Genomic DNA, 18,494 nt, shown 5'->3' on the forward strand with positions numbered 1-18,494 from the left:
TGTTAAATAGCATAGAGTGAAGTCGGGTAGAGTGAAGTGTCATAGAGTGGAGAGGTATAGCATAGAGTGGAGTAAAGTGTTGTAGAGTAGAGTGGCGAGGCATAGAGTGGAGTGATGTAGAATGGGTAAAGCGTCATAGAGTAGGGAGGTGTAGAGTGTTGTAGAGCTGAGTGGCGTGGAGTGGAGCAGAGTGGTGTGGAGTAGAGTGGAGTGGCATAGTCAGCGACGGCCTGTGTAGGGCTTTACACCGGGCAGTGACATGGGGCGGGGGAGGGGTAGGGTGAGGGGTGTAAAATATGGGAAACGGACGATTACAGGTAACGTAAAAAATAAATTAAATTAATTTTGTTGCGCGTGCTGCAACGCCAAATGCATTACTGACCTGTAATCGTCCATTTGCCATATTTTACACCCCCCACCCTGCCCCTCCCCCGCCCCAAGTCACAGCCCGGTGTAACGCCCTACACGGGCCGTCGCTGGGCATAGTGTGGTGTAGCGTGTTGTAGAGTGGAATGAAGTGTCATAGAGTGGAGTGGTGTAGAGTGGAGGGGCATAGAGTGGAGGGTGTAGAGTGGAGGAGCGTAGGGTAGAGTGTCGTAAGGTGGTGTGTCATAGAGTGTCGTAAAGTGGAGTGACATAAAGTGGTGTACAGTGGAGTAGTAGAGTAGAAAAGAGTGGAGTGTCTGAGAGGAATGTCATAGAGTGAAGTAAAGAGGTGTTGAGTGGCATAGAGGGAATTGCATAAAGTGGAGTAGAGTGCCATAAAGTGGAGTGGCATAGAGTAGAGTAGAGCTTCACAGAGTGCAGTCGAGTGTAGTAAGGAGGACTGACATAGAGTGTCGTCGAAAAGAATGGCATAGTGTGGCATAGATAGGAGTTGCATAGTGTCATAGAGTAGAGTGTTGTAGAATGGAGTGTCAGAAAGTGGAGTGCCGTTGAGTGGAGTAGAGTGTCGTAGAGAGGAGTAGAGTGTCGTAGAGTGGAGTGGCATAGAGTGTCATAGAGTGTGGGTTCTTAAAGTGGAGTGTTGTAGAGTTGAGTAGGGTGTCATAGGTAAGAGGGGCATAGAGTGGAAGGGCATAGAGTAGAGGGGCGTAGAGTGGTATAAAGTGGAGTGGCATACAGTGGCATGCAGTGGAGGGGTGTAGAATAGAGCAGTGGAGAAAGTGAAGAAGAGTGTCAAGGGTGGAATGGCATATAGTGTGTGTCATAGAGTGGAGTGGCATAGAGTGGAGGTGACTAGAATGGAGTAAAGTGGCATTGAGTGGCACAGAGGGAATTGTGTAGAGTGGAGCAGAGTGTCAGAGTGTCGTGGCGTAGAGTGTCGTAGAGTGGCATATAGTGTTCTAGACTCTTTGTAGAGTATCATAGAGTGGAGGGTCATAGAGTGTCATGGAGTGGAGTGGAGTAGTGTAGAGTGGAGGGTTATACAGTGGTGGAGCGGCATAGAGTGGAGGGGTGCAGATTGAACTAAAGTGTTGTAGAGTAGAGTGGAGTGGAATGGTGTGGCGTAAAGTGGAGTAAAATGTTGTACGGTGGATTTGCATGAGGTGGGGTACGGTGGCACACAGTGGAATGGCATAGAGTGGCGTAGAGTAGAGTAGAATCATAGAGTGGAGTGGCATACAGTGGAGTGGCGTAGAGTGAAGTAGAAGGGCAGAGTGAAGAAGAGTGGAGTACAGTAGAGTGCCAGAGTGGAGTGGCGTAGTAAAGTGTCATATAGTGGAGGGGCATAGAGCGGAGGGGCATAGAGTGGAGGGGCATAGAGTGGAGGGGCAGTGAGTGGAGTGGCACACAGTGTTGTAGAGTGGGGTGGCATAGAGTCGTGTGCAGTGGAATGGTGCAGAGTGTAGGGGAGTAGCTTGGAGTGGCATAGTGTGATGTAGAGCATTGTAGAGTGGAATGGGTTGTCATATAGTGGAGTGTTGTCATAAAGTGGAGGGGTGTAAAGTGTATGGCTGAGAGTGGAGGGGCATAGATTGGAGTAGAGTGTTGTTGAGTGGAGTGGCATAGAGTGGAGTGACATAGAGTGGCATATAGTGGAGTGGTGTAGAGTAAAGAAGTGGAGTAGAGTGGAGCGGAGGAGAGTGTTATACTATGTTATTTTAGCTCATAATGTGCACAAATCACCTCGGGAGCGGTATCTCCACGCAGCATTGAACTCAGACAAGGAAGCCAACACTAGTTTAGAAGCAGCTCAGTCTTAAGAGGTTTTCTGAATTTGAGGTGATCTGTGCATTTCCATATGTGAATGACTAGTTTGTTCCAGTATCAGGGGGCCAGGTAGGATTCGAGGAATAATAATAAAGGATGTGTCCGTGGATCTTAAGGGCCTACCCGCCTGGTGAGATGTAAGCTTTGCAGCAAGATAACTAGTCTGTATGCCGTTCAGTGATTTATGAGTTATACAGCAGATCTTGAATGTTATTCTTTTACCCACCAGGAGCCAGTGAAGCGAAAGCAAAAGGGGTGAAGAGGCCGCCCTGGAAGGGAGATATTGGATAAGGCGAGCCGCTGTACTTTGGAACACTTGAAGTTTGGTAAGTAGCGTTTCATTAGTAGCAGCCAGTAGGGCGTTACAATAGCCAAGGCGGCTGATAACCAACTCTAGGACCAAAGTTTGGTGCACAGAAAGTGGAAGTAGAGTAAAGACTCTTCAAAGCAGACGTATCATGTGAAAGCAGGTGCCAGTAGTAGTCGCTACCTGATCTTTCCTGCTCAGCATCTGATCTTAGCAGATGCCTGGTTTTTTACTGTCACTTTAGGGGTTGGTTCTGCGCCTAGTTCCGAAGGCCACCAGTCAGGGGACCGGAGCAGTTGGGCTCTGCCAAAGAGCATGATCTCCGTTTTGCTGGCTTTCAGCTGGAGAAAACTCTTGTTCATCCAGAGAGAGATGGCTTTATTCCCAGCTTCAAAATGTCCTTTTATATTATAGAGATCTTTATCAAGTGTTGTAGAGTGGAGTAAAGTGGCATGGAGTGGCATAGAGGGGTTGCATAGGGTGGAACAGAGTGTCATGGGGTAGAGTGGTGTACAGTGGAGTGGCATAGAGTGGTGTAGAGTGTTGTATAGTCAAATTTCGTAGAGTGGCATACATTGAAATGGAGTAGAGTGGCGTAGAGTAGAGGGGCGTAGAGTGGAGGGGTGTAGAGTGGAGAGGCATTTGGTGGAACAGAGTATAATTGAGTAGAGTAGAGTGACATACAGTGGAGTGGCACAGAGTGGAATGGTGTAGAGAGGAGTAAAGTGTCGTGGAGTGGAGCAGACTGAATTGTGTAGAGTGGAGTAGAGTGTTATGCTCTATGGGAGGGATATGTTAGACTGGACATCCTAAAACAAATAAAGGCAGCACATAGTAAGCAAGCAAATGTGAGTTACAAACCACAAAGCCAATAGTAGGCAATGGACAAAATGAATTCTAGGGAAGCTTTCAGAATGTCCCCAAAAAGTATTTTTGCAACTAGACATCAGGCTGTCTGATTGGCTTAGGCCTAATGAGATCAAATCCCTGGAAGAGAAATTATAACTGCTTTCATGCTGGAGCTGTGCTGCAAAAAGACATTGCAACCGAATTGCATTAAAATAATTCTAACACTAATTTGTAGCTGTGGTTCAAATCTTGAGGGCAGGTAAGCTCTAACACAGTGAAACCCATATCTGGAAAGGATGTTACTCTGAAGAGTTGAGTGAATAAGCAATTAAAGACTGGAACCATTACTAATGCCATCTTCCTGGAGGCTAATTTATGATTCTGCTTTCAAAATGAAAGCTGAATGTACTAAGACTTTTCAACATTAGGTAAGCAGGCGTTCTATAATTCTTTGGCACATAAGGTGGTCGAAGTCCAAACCTCAGCATGCATGTTTTGAATTGCGCTAACATCATTTGCATGCTAATGTTTCAAACACAATGTTAGGGGAATTATGGCACAGTGTTAAACCAAACCGGGAAAGGCATGACAGAGTATCCAAAGGCTAGAAAATAAGTTAAACGCGTTTAACTTACATAGAGACTTTAAACAAGTAGTTTTAACAACAATAGCTCTAACACAATCTAGGCCAGGAACAAATAGATTAGATAAGAAACAGAAGAGACAAAAACACCATGCTGTGAAGACCCTTACATCCTCGTTCATCATTGCAGGAGCACAGCCCTTTTTGCTTGTACAGCAATGCATCAAACCCTACAAAGAGCAGACAACTCTGTTCACTGGTATGCATTTCCTAGGAAGCTGGTGTTCCTGGCAGCTGGCCTCCTGTTGAGCCCTTTTAAGTTGAAGAGATGTGCTCGTTCTAGCCATGCTGATAGCTGAAAGGTATCCCCTAGCAATGGGAGGATGGTCTGATGACCTGTCATACATTTCACTTCATCATTAGAATTGGATGATGGAACACTATAGGGCAGCAAATATAGTTCTGTGAAATCATCATTTCAGGAATTGAAGCACAAAGACTTTGTTCTATTAGAGCAGGGGTTCCCCAACTTTTTAGAACCACAACCAAGTTTTTTAAACGACAAACATTTGTGACCCACCTACCTTTAATGCACATGAGGAGGGATGATTTTTCAATGTAACTAATACATCATGTGGTAACACATTGTCATTTACAGACATCACATTTTCCATTGAAATGGCCACTCACCACTGGCAACCAAACCCCTGCGGGCAGCAAACCGACATTGCCCATGGGCTTTGACTGTGCAAGGCATCAGTTAGCCACAGGGCAACCACCGGCATGCAGCCAACCCAACATACACACTCCTTCTTGGACCCTTCCAACAAGGAACAAGTTCCCGTGTCCTGAAATGGCGGCCACAGCATTTCTTCACATGTTGCGGCCAGCAAATCAGAGATGGAGCTCCCACGGCACTCCGGGGAGCTTCTTATTCCATGAGAGTGTGATGGTAAAATAAGCCCTCCCGACCAATCAGATTGCTCTGTTGTTTGAAATTTTGTGATCGTGGGACTCTTGCGGATGTCCCAGGTACCCAACTGACCATATATACAAATATTTTGAACGTTTGTTTCTCAAAAACTACTGATTGGATTTACACCAAATCACAAAAGGCACACTTTCTGGATCAAGATCTCTATAACCCTGCGGTCTGACAGAATCCATCTAATAATTTTCCCATGCCCTAAGTATAAAGACATGCCAGATTACAACCTGCCATTCAATTGTAATCTGCCTGCCTGCGGACAAGGCAAACCAATGCCGAAACGTGTCAAGAGAGAGAGAAAGCTGCTGCGTTGTATAATGTTTCAATAAAGTGACTGATGAACTTGAGTCTGGGTGTACAGTGCTTTTCTTGTGGCATCTTATTAACGGGATCCTTCGTTCCTATAGTGCCGCCGCCTGCAAGTTATGGGGGACCTGTAACAAAGAGCTGTGCATGCCTCTGTGAACATGTCCATGAGGAAGGGGCGTGTCTGCCCCGAAACGCGACGGACTCTTTTAATCAACGAGGAGGGAGGCTGTGGGTTTTCGGAGCAAGCAAAGGCCGGATGGTCTGGGGGTGCCGTGGTGAGCCCTTCCAGAAGCGCAGGGCGCATTGCTTTTGGCCTTAACCGTGGGAGGAGCTCCGCTTCGCCAGGCGTACAGTAATGCTGCACTTGGTGCAATGACGTGGCGGGAGCCGTGCCCCCGCCCTGTCATTTCAAACTGCAATGTCCCGGGTGTAGGCACCCCAGGACATTGCTGCAGCCGACCCTGGGGGCTGGCGGTCCCCAGGGCCATCTAGGGCTCCAGGAGGGGAATTGGGCAGCCCCCTCCATCTTATTTAAAGCCCCCGGGAGGTGGTGGTGCCCGGGGCCAGGGGGCTGCAACATTTGAATAATTAGTGTCCCAGGGAGGTGGTGGTCCCAGCGGCAGTGCGGTGGGGGTAGGAGCCCACACACACATTTCTTTGTTTAAAAATGATGCCCTGGGGAGGTGGCGTTTCCTAGGGCTGTGGGTGGGTCCATGTGCCCCCGCACAATATCATTAAAGCCCCAGGGGGTTGTGGCCCCTGCATATATTATGCGCATTGTTCCCAGGACCTGGCCCACCCGGAGCTCATTAAAACGAAGTGCTAGAGCCCCCGCTTTGGTGTTTTTTTCTGGCAAGATTCATGAATCCCGCCAATTAATTTTTTTCAAATAAATGCTTTTTCGGGCCTGTAGCCGTTTCCACCCTGCCCTCTTTCCTTTTTTTCACCTCTTTTCTTGTGACTTGGTTCAACCAAGTTACAAGATGGCTGCCAACACTTCCTGGTTTGAAGTGTTGGCAGCCAATCAGAATCAATCTTGTGCTCAGGAGGGTTCGCAGATCCACTGCGGTCACCAGATATCAATATTTAAACACCATGTAAAGCAAATAGTGCACTCTGGACCAAGAGCTACCTCTCTGTCAAATTTGGCTGTAGCCGCGACAAAAGTTTCCTATTGAAATTGACATGGAGAAAACACATTTTGGGACCCAGCTTTTCTCTTGGCCCCCGCTTGACGAATCACCCCAAAACTTTCAAGACAGGAGCTGACCGGAGCGCCCCATTCGTTTTGAAACATTTGTGAAGATTCGTCAAACGCCGCCAAAGATATTGGCAAATCATAAAACGCTTTTCCTATGGAAACTAGGTCCTAACTACACACATAGGGGCATATGTACAACAAGTTAACGCCGCGCTAGCAGAACTTTTCTGCCTCTAATGCTGGGATATTTGTATCGCCCTATTAACAACAGCTTTCTGGCGATACCTGCTGCTTTCAGCATCGCCACCCATGTTAGCAATAATTATCGCTAATGACATCCAAGGTAGGTGTTCCCGTGCAGAAACGCACGCTAACCCCACTTCGCGATATTTACAACGATCGCCCGGACCTGGGATACGTTAAAAAAACAGCCGCTAAAAGCCGTTAGCGGCTGGGACTTAAGACCAGAAAATAACTGATCTTAAAAATGGAGATAACACATGGGGCCTCATTCCAGCAGGCTATGGTCCTCAACAGCGCTGCAAGCAATGTTGCTGAGCTCCCCTGCGACAAAACTACAGGGCGGGAATGCACACTATCAATAAGATAGTGCGCATTCCTGGCTCTCAGTCATGACAAGTGTTGCAGCGCTGCGAGAAGACAGCATTGCAACACTTCTCACTACACCCTTCTTGCAACACCATGGATGCGCTGTATTCACTGGACAGCGCTCCATGACGCAAGTAATGACAGATATGTCTGGAATCCTACCGTATCTGTCTGCGCTAAAGTCACACATTGCTGCAGTCGAGTCACAACCATGATGCAACTCCAGCAACGCAATGGGCCAGTCTTTCCCTGTGGCATTGCATCACTCTCACGCCTGCCATCAGGCAGGTGGAAGGTACATTATGCAGTGCCATTTTTGAGGGGTGCCTGGGTGTCAGCCCAGTTGGAGATCCATCGGTGGCAGTTGCGTGCTGCAGTGTCATCGTTTGTAAGCGTTGGCGGAGTTATGTTATGTTATGTTACAATATTTTTGTATAGCGCAAATCACCACTGGTCTCTAAGTGCTTTCACAGAAAAAGTACATAACCTGCTGCAACCCAGAAAGCGCCCTCCGCCATCAAACCTCATTAGGGTATTGATGTTATCCTTTTAAACGAATAGGTCTTTAAGTTCTTTCTAAAAGACAATAGTTGCGGGTCTGCCTGCAGGAATGCAGGTAGCTCATTCCAAAGTTGCGGAAGGAGTACGGACAGAGCCCTGCCACCTTTAGATTTAAGCTTAAATCTAGGTTCAATCAATTTGCAGGCTTTGCCTGACCGTAGGGCTCTCCCTGGAATGTACTTCCTCAAGCGCTCTTTAATATACTTAGGAGCCTTTGTGGGCCACACAAAGACATTTAAACTGCACTCTAAATTTGACGGGCAGCCAGTGCAAGTTCAAAAGAAGGGGGTTCGCATGAGAGCTCCTCGGCAGAGAATAGATCAACCTGGCCGCATCATTCTGCACAACCTGCAGTTTCCTCAGGAGTTTCTGCGGGAGGCCTAAATACAAAGCATTGCCATAGTCCAACCGAGAGATAATGGTGGCGGACACTATGGATTGCAATGTGGGGGTAGACAGAATGGGTACCAGCTTCCGGAGTTGTCTAAGCACACCAACGCAGGAACCTACCACTGCCGAAACTTGGGGGGCCATAGAAAGGTCTGTATCAATCTTCAGACCTAAACTTTTGACAACTCTTCCCGGAGTCGGTGTTTTCCCTAATTCTGAGGGCCAGAACAAATCACACCAGGGGTTTTCTTGATTGGTAATAACCAACACCTCTGTTTTCTCAGCATTCACTTTCAGAAGGTTGCTGGTCATCCAATTTACAGTGAATCTAAGCAAGTTCTTTACAGATTCCTGTGCCTCCCTCGAATTATCCAACTGAACAAGCAGTTGGGTATCGTCGGCATAGTTAAAAACTCGGCAATTCCTATGCGTTAACTCCTCCACAAGAGGTTGAAGATATATGTTAAATAACAGGGGAGATAGTGCAGACCCCTGGGGTACGCCCCAGGTCACAACATTGGCCTCGGATATTTGGTCTCCCAATTGCACTCTTTGGGTCCGGCCAGTAAGGAAAGATTTAAGCCACTTAAATGCTTGCCCTGTTATTCCCAGCTTCGCGATACGGTCAAGCAGAATGGTATGGCTGATCGTATCAAACGCCGCTGACAAATCTAATAGAATCAAGGCACAAGGCTTTTTATTATCTGCCCTGATTCTTAGATCGTCAGCGACCGTGGCCATGACCAATTCCGTACTGTGCTGCGGACATAAGCCCGCCTGCCTTGGATGAAGTAGACCATGCTCCTCCAGGTAGCTGGCCAGCGTATTCAGGACTTGCTTTTCCAAGATCTTTCCCAAAAAGGGCAATTGAGAGATGGGCCTATAATTCTTTAGAGCCTTAATGTCCGCTCCTGCTTTCTTCAGGTGGGGGATGACCCTGGCTTCCTTCAAGTTTTCTGGGAGATAACCAGACTCTAATGACTCATTTAATAGGCTTAGCAGCTGTCTTTCAAGGCCGGCAAGGCAATTTGAAATATTCTCGGGGGCATGGGTCCATACTAGATCCTGACTTAATTTGGCGAGCAATAGCTGACAAACTCCTTGCATCCAAACATGGGATGCTGTTCAAGTTCCAGGTTGACTCCTGGAGGGCAGGGGTGGGTGGAAGAAAAGGATCAGCTGGAGTTTTTGAGATGTCCCTAATGATGTCCTGTATTTTCTGGAGGAAAAACCTCTGGAAGGTATCACAGTCCGGTCGATCGTTTGCTGGGGCTTTACCATCCAACTGCGTTAGTTCCCTGAGGATGGCAAATATCTCCCTTTGCTTATTCCCTGTACGTCTAATTCTGTCCTCATAAAAGGCGGCCTTCCTCAACAGTATATCAGCCTTGTATTTTGACAGAAGTACTTTATAAGTTTCAGACTCAACCTGGCTATAATTGAGTCTCCACCTTCTCTCCGATTGCCGAAGAACTTGTTTTTTTTCTGTAAGCGAGGCGTCAAACCAAGGTGCTCCCTTCCATTTTGCTCTGGTTCTATCCATTCGCTCAGGGACAAGAGTGTCCAAGGCAGCGCGAATCCAGGCCATAAGGGCTGTAGTGTCTGAATCTAGATTTCCCTCACTCCTCTCTGGCGGTGGAATGGAAAGAAGCGTGGAAGTCAGAGACTCATCTTCCAACTTCTTCCAAGCTCGGACCTTTCTCCAAAGTGGATCAGACGTTGCCGGTGAGAGGTCGCACGGAACCCAGCACTTGATCAGGGAATGATCTGACCATATGCAAGGGCTAACGTCGATTATCTCTGCTCGGGATATAGAGGATCAAACCAGGTCCAAAGTGTGTCCTTTGACATGCGTGGGGCCCACCACTAGTTGGCGCAGATGTAGGGCCCGATTCACAGAACTAACTTAAGACAAAATCCTAAACTTACTACTTTTGGTATTCACAGAAGTTAGGATTTTGTCTTAAGTTTGTCTTAAGACAGACTTAAGACAAAATCCTAACTTAAGTCTGTCTTAAGTCTGTCTTAAGACAAACTTAAGACAAAATCCTAACTTCTGTGAATACCAAAAGTAGTAAGTTTAGGATTTTGTCTTAAGTTAGTTCTGTGAATCGGCCCCGTAGTGAGGTCAGGTTGGTGTCAAACCCTGCCTCTGTATGGTCTCTGGGTAGTTTCTCCCAATGATAATTAAAGTCCCTTACCACCAAAAGAGATTTATATCTAGAACCCAGATCAGTTAAGAACTCCAGAAAAGCATCATTGAAATCTGGGGAGCTCTTTGGTGGGCGGTACACTACCACCATCATAATGCATGTTGTTTTTAATAAAAATGTTATGCCCAGTAGCTCCGCGCTATCACAATTTTCCGCGACAACCTGTGTCACCCTGAGAGTTTTTTAAAATAATATTGCGACCCCCCCCCCTATATTTCTTAGGGTGGTTATACCACAATGCATCATATTCCGATGGCAGTGCCGCAAGAACATCCGGGGTAGATGAAGCCCCCAGCCAGGTCTCAGTCAGGGCAAGAATATCAATCTCGCCATCCAGAAGGAGTGAGAACACTTCCAAATGGTGCTTTTGCAGGGAGCGTGTGTTCAACATTACAACTTTTAACCCCTGGATCGTATGAGAGTGTGGCACCATCTTAGGCCTTGTGTATTCGCATTTCCCCGCAAGAGGGATTCTTCCTGTAACCTGGCTGAAGTAAACTCGGCTAGCGCCTCATTTCCAGTTCTTGACGCCAGAAGGGTATCCCTGGAGTAAATATAAGATTGAGAAGAAGTCCTAGCCCCTGGGCCCATCCTGGCGTGGACGGGCGCAGACGGGCTTGCCTCTGGCGCGCCCGCCGCGCGCATGCGCTGCGCGCTTGCATTCTGGGTCCTTAAATCGTACTTGGCAAGCAGCCCTCCACACTCTAGAGTGCTACCCAAGATGGCGTCTTGCGAGCGTCTGAGCCCCTAGTCCCCCACTCAAGATGGCGGTCGGGAGCCGAGGCAGCGCGAGTCTCACCCAAATGGTCAGTGGTGTGTTTCAATGTTTTAAAGTGCAGGCAATGCGAAATAGGTCGTAGAGGGAGCAATGTCTATAATTCTCCACCCGCTATGTCGGGTGATCCCACCAACAAAAATTTTAAGCTAACATCGATAACATAAATCCATAAAAAACAATTAGATCCATTTTTAAAAAGAGACTAGTACTCCAGTAGTGCTTATAAATCACGGCAGCGATTCTTAGTGCAGCAGTGTAACAAACCAATTCTTTGTGCACGCGCAAGCATTCGGGGCCCTAAATAGTATTTGCCAAGCAGCCCTCCAAACACTAGAGCGCTACGCAAGATGGCGTCTTGGGAGCGTCTCTGAGCCCCTAGTCCCCCACTCAAGATGGCGGTCGGGAGCCGAGGCAGCGCGAGTCTCACCCAAATGGTGAGTGGTGTGTTTCAATGTTTTAAAGTGCAGGAAATGCGAAATAGGTCGTAGAGGGAGCAATGCACACAATTCTCCACCCGCTATGTCGGGTGATCCCACCAACAAACATTTTAAGCTAATATCGATAACATAAATCTATAAAAAACAATTAGATCCATTTTTAAAAAGAGACTAGTACTCCAGTAGTGCTTAAAAATCACCGCAGCGATTCTAAGTGCAGCAGCGCAACAAACCAATTCTTGTGCGAAGGGAGTTGATGGGACGTTCTTCGGTGGCCTTGATCCAGCTGCGAGGGGGGGCGTTGATGGCGGTGTCGTCCGGTGGGCAAGGTGAACACGTGACGTATACAATGATGGTCGGTCCAGGAGAGTCCGGTGTTGTGGCTGTATTTCAAGTTCCTGCTGGCGAGGTGACGTGCTCAACCGTGTGTCCTGCTATGTGGCTTGTTGCGGTGACTTGCTACTTGCATCTGATGTTGGGGACCTTCCCCAGGAGGGGGTGGTGTTCTGGTCTCTGGGGTTGTCCACGTGGAACTTGAGTTCACAGAGTAGGATGTCGTTTGTGGATGGGAGAGCATGGGGTACAATGAGGTCTACAATGGTATCGTAGAATAGGGGGCCATGGACCGGGGGGCTGCACATGAGGGTGCCGCAGAGGATATGCTTGGGATTGGTCCGGATCTGGGAGTTGAGGTGGTCAATGGTCACCGTAGGTCATTAGTGTGTGCGGTCAGTCGGAGTGTGCTTCTGTAGGTGATGGCAATGCCTCCTTCTGGACGGTCGGGTGGTCTTTGTGGGTGATACTGCAGCCATCAATGATGACGATGGCGATGGCCGGTCTGGAGCAGAGGTTGGTCATGGCAGGCCAAGTGGCGTCCAGGGTTGATTGCATAGAGGGTTCTGGTGTTGTAGCGGTGGAGTGTCAAATAGGAAGGGTCCTTGGTGCTGAGCGTAGTCCAGGGGCAGACGGGCTTGCCTTTGGCGTGGGCAGGGCCGGACTGGGAACGAAAACCGGCCCTGGCAAAGTGCTCGGCCAGCCCCCCCACCCCCCGGGGGGCGAGCGCTTTGCCAGGGCCGCTTTTCAGCCGATTTTGTTACAGGGCCGTTTTTGCAGCTATGCTGCAAAAACGGCTCTGCAACAAAAACGGCCCCCTGGGCCCAAAATCGGCCCCAACCCTTGCGGCCGACCGGGGGATTGCCCGGTGCCCACAACGGCCAGTCCGGGCCTGGGCGTGGGAGATGTCCATTACAACGCAGACATTACATCGTTACCAGCCGCGGCCCGTGGAGGGAGTTACGGTGGGGCAGGGAGGCGGGGAGGGGGAGGGGCAGGGTGGAGGGTGCTAAAAACCGGCATATGGATAATTGCAGGTAAGTAAACAATTTAATCAATAAAACGAATTTGGTAGCGCGCCTTGCATCTCAAAATGCGATGCAGTGCGCACTACGAAATTCGTTTTATTAATTAAATTGTTTACTTACCTGCAATTATCCATATGCTGGTTTTTAGCACCCTCCACCCCGCCCCTCCCCCTCCCCGCCTCCCTGCCCCACCGTAACTCCCTCCACGGGCCGCGGCTGATCGTTACCAAAGCAATTCCGACAACGCAGGTCCCTTTACATCGCATTCTATTACAACGCATTGTGAGGTCAGTGATAGGGTAATTTTAAATTTCTCGGGCCGGTTTGGGTTTCGGATGTTGGATTTGAAATTTGGTGCGTACCCTGGGGTAAAATTTGAAAATTGGGGTGTGTTTTGAGGTCAATTATGAAAATGCAGGTGTGCGTTTTGGTCAAATGTGATTTTTGGGTGTTTTTTGGGGGCTCAAAAAGGAGTGTTAGGGTTCACGGTTTGGTTTGGGGTGCAAAGGTTAGTTTTTGGGTTGCACTCACTGAAGTGGGAATAGTAATTTTTACGTCTCCGCTATGCAACACCTTCCCTACTGTTGCAATATGCCTAGTAGTAGTATGCATAGGAATGCAATGCGATGTAATGGCATGCATCATTACTACGTATGTACGTTTGGCAAACGTGTGATGCGCCCGCTGTGCATTGAGAAGTGCTGGGGGAGCTGGACAGCTGGGAGGTGGTAAACGCCGCAAAGAACACTGGATGGTGCGTGGACGTGGGTTGTGTGTGTGAGCTGGTGTTGTAAGTACTTTATTGAAGGTAGTCTAACCTCGAAGCCGGGTCCCGTATCTTTGTTGCTCCTGCTCTCCAGCGTCTGCTTCCAGGAACAGGAAGTAGGCAACCAGGCTCACTCCTCTGAGCCAATCACAACGCTGGGATGCGGCGGTGGGATTGGTAGGTGGCAACAGAACAAGGCATGCAGCCAGGGGCTGGAGGGGTGGGCATGTTCTCCATGCAGGCTGTAATGCAGCCTGCATTACGAACAGGAAAGTGCGCATGACTGCTTTGGGCAGCCTGAGTGGGCCGACCAAACAGTCATTGGGCACTTTAGTGGGATTGCCAATCCGCCCATGCCCTGCTCCGTGCTTGGAGCAGTCCTACCCACCCTCCCACCCGCTAAGGAAATATAGTACGATTACATCAGTATGTTATCTTCATGTGATTATTGTTCCCCTTCTGCACTGCTTGAAAGCAGTGGGGTGGCGCTCTTCTGCCTTAGCGGATGAGCCACCACTGGGGGTGCGTCATCTACATGTGCTAGGCCTAGGCGACTCATAACCCGGGTGTCCTGCGCTACGAGTCCCACCTTCTCTTTACCTGGACATTGACAGCTTGGTGCAATCCGCTGCACTCTCTCCAAATCTGTGACTCAGCCAGCAGGAGCCTCAGCCAGGTGTGATTTCACAAGCCCGGGTACAGCAGTCACCGCCAAGTCCGCTGGTGAACCTCCCGATGCAATTGATGCAGCAGGGCCCCCTTAGGCATGAAGTTCCAGCGCTCCCGCCACACAAGTTCAGCGCAGCTCAGGGGCCTCACCCTCCACAGCTTCTGGCCAGCCCAACATCATCCAGACTGTAATGCAGAGAGGTGGCACCCACCGTTGGTAATCCCCTCTGTGCACCCCAGTGTAGTGGTGGATCGTAGTATGCGATGCAGACCTTCCCACCCTCGGGTGCAGGAGCACCTCTACTATTAACAGCTCCAAGGTGTGCAAGGCAGTCTTTTCACACAGGTCAGCAACATGTCTCCATGAGACCTGCCAGACTTCAGCACCAAGTACGGGCGATCGTCGTGCCTCAATGTCTACTGCCATGGTTCATCGACTCCACAGCTCCTCTGCATCCCTCTTCAGGCTGCAGAAGCAGGTCCAGCAAGGCATCCAGGCGCCAGATGCAGGTATAGCAAGGCATCCAGACTCCAGACGCAGGTCCAGTGGGACATCCAGCCTCCAGACACAGGTCCAGAGAGGCATCCAGGCCCAGGCGCTGGTCCTGCGAGGCAGCCAGGCTCAAGGCGTGGGTCCAGCAAGGCACCCAGGCTACACACACAGGTCTAGCGAGGCACCCAGGCACCAGATGCAGGTCCAGCGAGGCATCCAGGCTCCAGATGCAGGTCCAGCGAGGCATACAGGCTTTAGAGGAAGGTCCAGCAAGGCATCCAGGCACCAGATGCAGGTCCAGCGAGGCATCCTGGCTCTCATCCTGGTCATCCTGGATGTTGGGCGGCTTGCAGGGGTTGTTGATGTGTGGTGCACCTCGTCCTGGCTGCTCCATTCTGCATTCTATTGGTTTTTATGACTATTTTCTACTGGAGGTTGACTGATTGGCTCTTTTTTTGCATTAGAGGCATAGAAAACTCTCGTTGGGGTGACTAACGTGAGTTTTTTTTGCCGTTAATGGGCCCATCTGTAGTTTTCACCCCCTAATGCCAGAATTCCTATTGCCATCGTGCTAATGTTAGCGGCAGTTTTCACCATGATCCCTGATACTATTGCCATGTAGCAATGGCTTGTAAATACACAGCTAGCATGGTGATAGTTTTCATCGGTAAGCAGCGATAAAAATACTGCAGCTAACTAGCGTTAGCAATAGTTATCGCCAGTGCTTGTACATATGCCCATAGATAGATAGATAGATATCAATACTGTATACTGTCTGCTTCACCATACACTGTATCTTGAACACTTTACCATAAACCTGCACCCTTCACCTTATACTCTAATTTGAAATTGTGTACTCTGAGCTCTGTACCCTTAATCATGTGCATTGAGCCATGTACCTTAAACATGTACCATTTACCCTATTCCCTTAGTCTTGTACCCATTACCTTAAACCCATAAATAACCATGCACTCTAAGCCCTGCTTCCTTAACCCTGCAGCTTAAACCCTGTAGTTGTCCTCTGATGTAGTGACTCCTGGGGTTATTGTTCATCAGCTGTAATACCTGGTATGTAATAGTCTGTGATGTTGTGTTCGCACTGTGAAGGGTCTACACCATGGGTACTCAAAGATCGGCCCATGGGCTGCCAGCAGCCCGGCAAGCCTTCCTTGTGTGTGGTGACAGAGGACAGCAGGGACTGAGAGCCCGTGAGGTGGGAGGGCAGCAGGGAGTGACAGCCCGGGTGAGGTGGGAGGGCAGCAGGGAGTAAGAGCCCGGGTAAGGTGGGAGGGCAACAGGGAGTGAGAGCCCCGAGAGGTGGGAGGGCAGCAGGGAGTGAGAGCTGGGTGAGGTGGGAGGGCAGCAGGGAGTGAGAGCCTGGTGAGGTGGGAGGGCAGCAGGGAGTGAGAGCCCGGTGAGGTGGGAGGGCAGCAGGGAGTGAGAGCCCAGTGAGGTGACGGAGGGCAGCAGGGAGTGAGTGCGGGTGAGGTGACAGAGGGGGATGTACGTTGTTACAACGCATGCTTTTACCACGCATGCTTTTACAACAAGGTTTTTCAACGCAAGTCGTTACAATGACTTGCGTTGGGGGGTGCTGGATAGTGAATAGTTTAATTTACTATTCCAACTCCAGTCCCCGTGGATAGTAGGGAAGGTGTTGGATAGTAAATTAAACTATTACCTATCCTAGAGCGCCCTCAGCGCAATTCGTTGTAATGACTTGCGTTGAAAAACCTGCGTTGTAAAGGCACTGCGTGGTAAAAGTTGCGTCGTAAAGGATGTTTCCCGACAGAGGGCAGCAGGGAGTGAGAGCCGGGTGAGGTGAGACAGATAGAGATAGAGACATATAGAGACAGATAGAGGCATAGACAGATAGAGACAGGGGCAGACAGAGACAGATAGAGGCAGAGACAGATAGAGGTAGAGACAGACAGCGATAGAGTCAGAGAGAGAGACAGAGAGAGAGACAGAGAGAGACAGAGATTGAGACAGAGATAGAGGCTGGGACAGATTGAGACAGAGACAGACAGAGACATTTAGAGGCAGAGACAGACATAGATAGAGACAAAGAGAGATAGAGGTAGAGACAGAGACATACAGAGACACGGACAGACAGAGACAGATAGAGGCAGAGACAGACCGAGACAGGCAGAGACAGAGAGACGGAGAGGGAGACAGAGGGAGGGAGACAGAGACAGGGACAGACAGAGACAGATAGAGGCAGGGACAAGAACAGACAGATAGAGGGAGAGTGACAGAGAGATGGAGAGGGAGACAGAGAGGGAGATAGAGGGAGACAGAGCATTTACAGCTGCTCAGCCGGTATGCTTGTGTGTATGTATGGAACCTTAGAATGCCTGATGACAGTGTGGAATGCTGGTGTGCCTGGTGGACTGGAAGAATGACGGTTGGAGAGAGTGGGCTGAACTTTGAAGATGCAGCTCCTGGTGGGGCCATGAACTAGCTATGTATTGATCTTGAACCAACCACGATTATACTTTGTAACAGGGAGACAGAGGGAGACGGAGGGAGACAGAGGGAGACAGAGGGAGGGAGGGAGGGAGAGGGAGACAGAGGGAGACAGAGAGAGGCAGATAGAGAGAGAGGGAGACAGAGGGAGTCAGGGGAGACGGAGTGAGGGAGAGGGAGATAGAGTGAGGGAGACAGAGAGAGTCAGAGAGAGAGGGAGACAGAGAGAGAGGGAGACAGAGAGAGAGAGGGAGACAGAGAGAGAGAGGGAGACAAAGGGAGGGAGAGGGAGACAGAGGGAGACAGACAGAGGGAGTGAGACAGACAGAGGTAGGGAGACAGATAGAGGGAGGGAGACAGACAGATAGAGGGAGGGAGACAGATAGAGGGAGGGAGACGGACAGAGGGAGGGAGACAGAGGGAGGGAGATAGAGGGAGGGAAAGAGAGAGATAGATAGAGGGAGTAGACAGAGGGAGATGGATAGAAGGAGGGAAGAGATAGAGGGAGAGAGACAGAGAGAGGGAGACAGAGAGAGGGAAACAGACAGAGGGAGACAGACAGAGGGAGGCAGACAGAGGGAGGCAGAGCGAGGGAGACAGAGAGAGAGTGAGAGAGAGGGAGGGAGAGGGAGGAAGAGGGAAGGAAATGGAGACAGAGGGTGACAGTGTGAGGGAGGGGGCAGGCAGAGAGAGGGAGACAGAGGGAGTCAGTGGGAGACGGAGTGAAGGAGAGGGAGGGAGACAGACAGAGCGAGACAGGGACAGAGGGAGACAGAGAGAGGGAGACAGAGAGAGAGGGAGTAGGAAGAGGCAGATGGAGCGAATCAGGGAGGTGCAGAGGGAGGGAGAGAGAGACAGAAGGAGACAGACAGATGGAGGGAGACAGACAGAGAGAGGGAGGGAGGGAGAGAGAGGGAGGGAGACAGAGGGAGGGAGGGAGACAGAGAGAGGGAGATGGACAGAGGGAGACAGAGGGAGGGAGAAGGACAGAGGGAGACGGACAGAGGGAGACAGAGAGGGAAGGAAAGAGAGGGAGGGAGACAAAGAGAGAAACAGAGGGAGACAGAGAGAGAGAGAGAGAGAGAGAGAGAGGGGACAGAGTGAGTGAGACAGGGGGAGACAGAGTGAGACAGAGGGAAGGAGGGAGCAAGAGAGATAGACAGAGAGAGGGAGAAAGAGGGAGTCAGTGGGAGACGGAGTGAGGGAGAGGTAGACAGACAGAGCGAGGCAGAGAGAGAGGGAGACAGAGAGAGAGGGAGACCGAGGGATGGAGACAGAGGGAGGGAGACAGAGAGAG

This window comes from Lissotriton helveticus, chromosome 4_1, assembly GCF_964261635.1.
Source record: "Lissotriton helveticus chromosome 4_1, aLisHel1.1, whole genome shotgun sequence".
Lineage (NCBI taxonomy): Eukaryota > Metazoa > Chordata > Amphibia > Caudata > Salamandridae > Lissotriton > Lissotriton helveticus.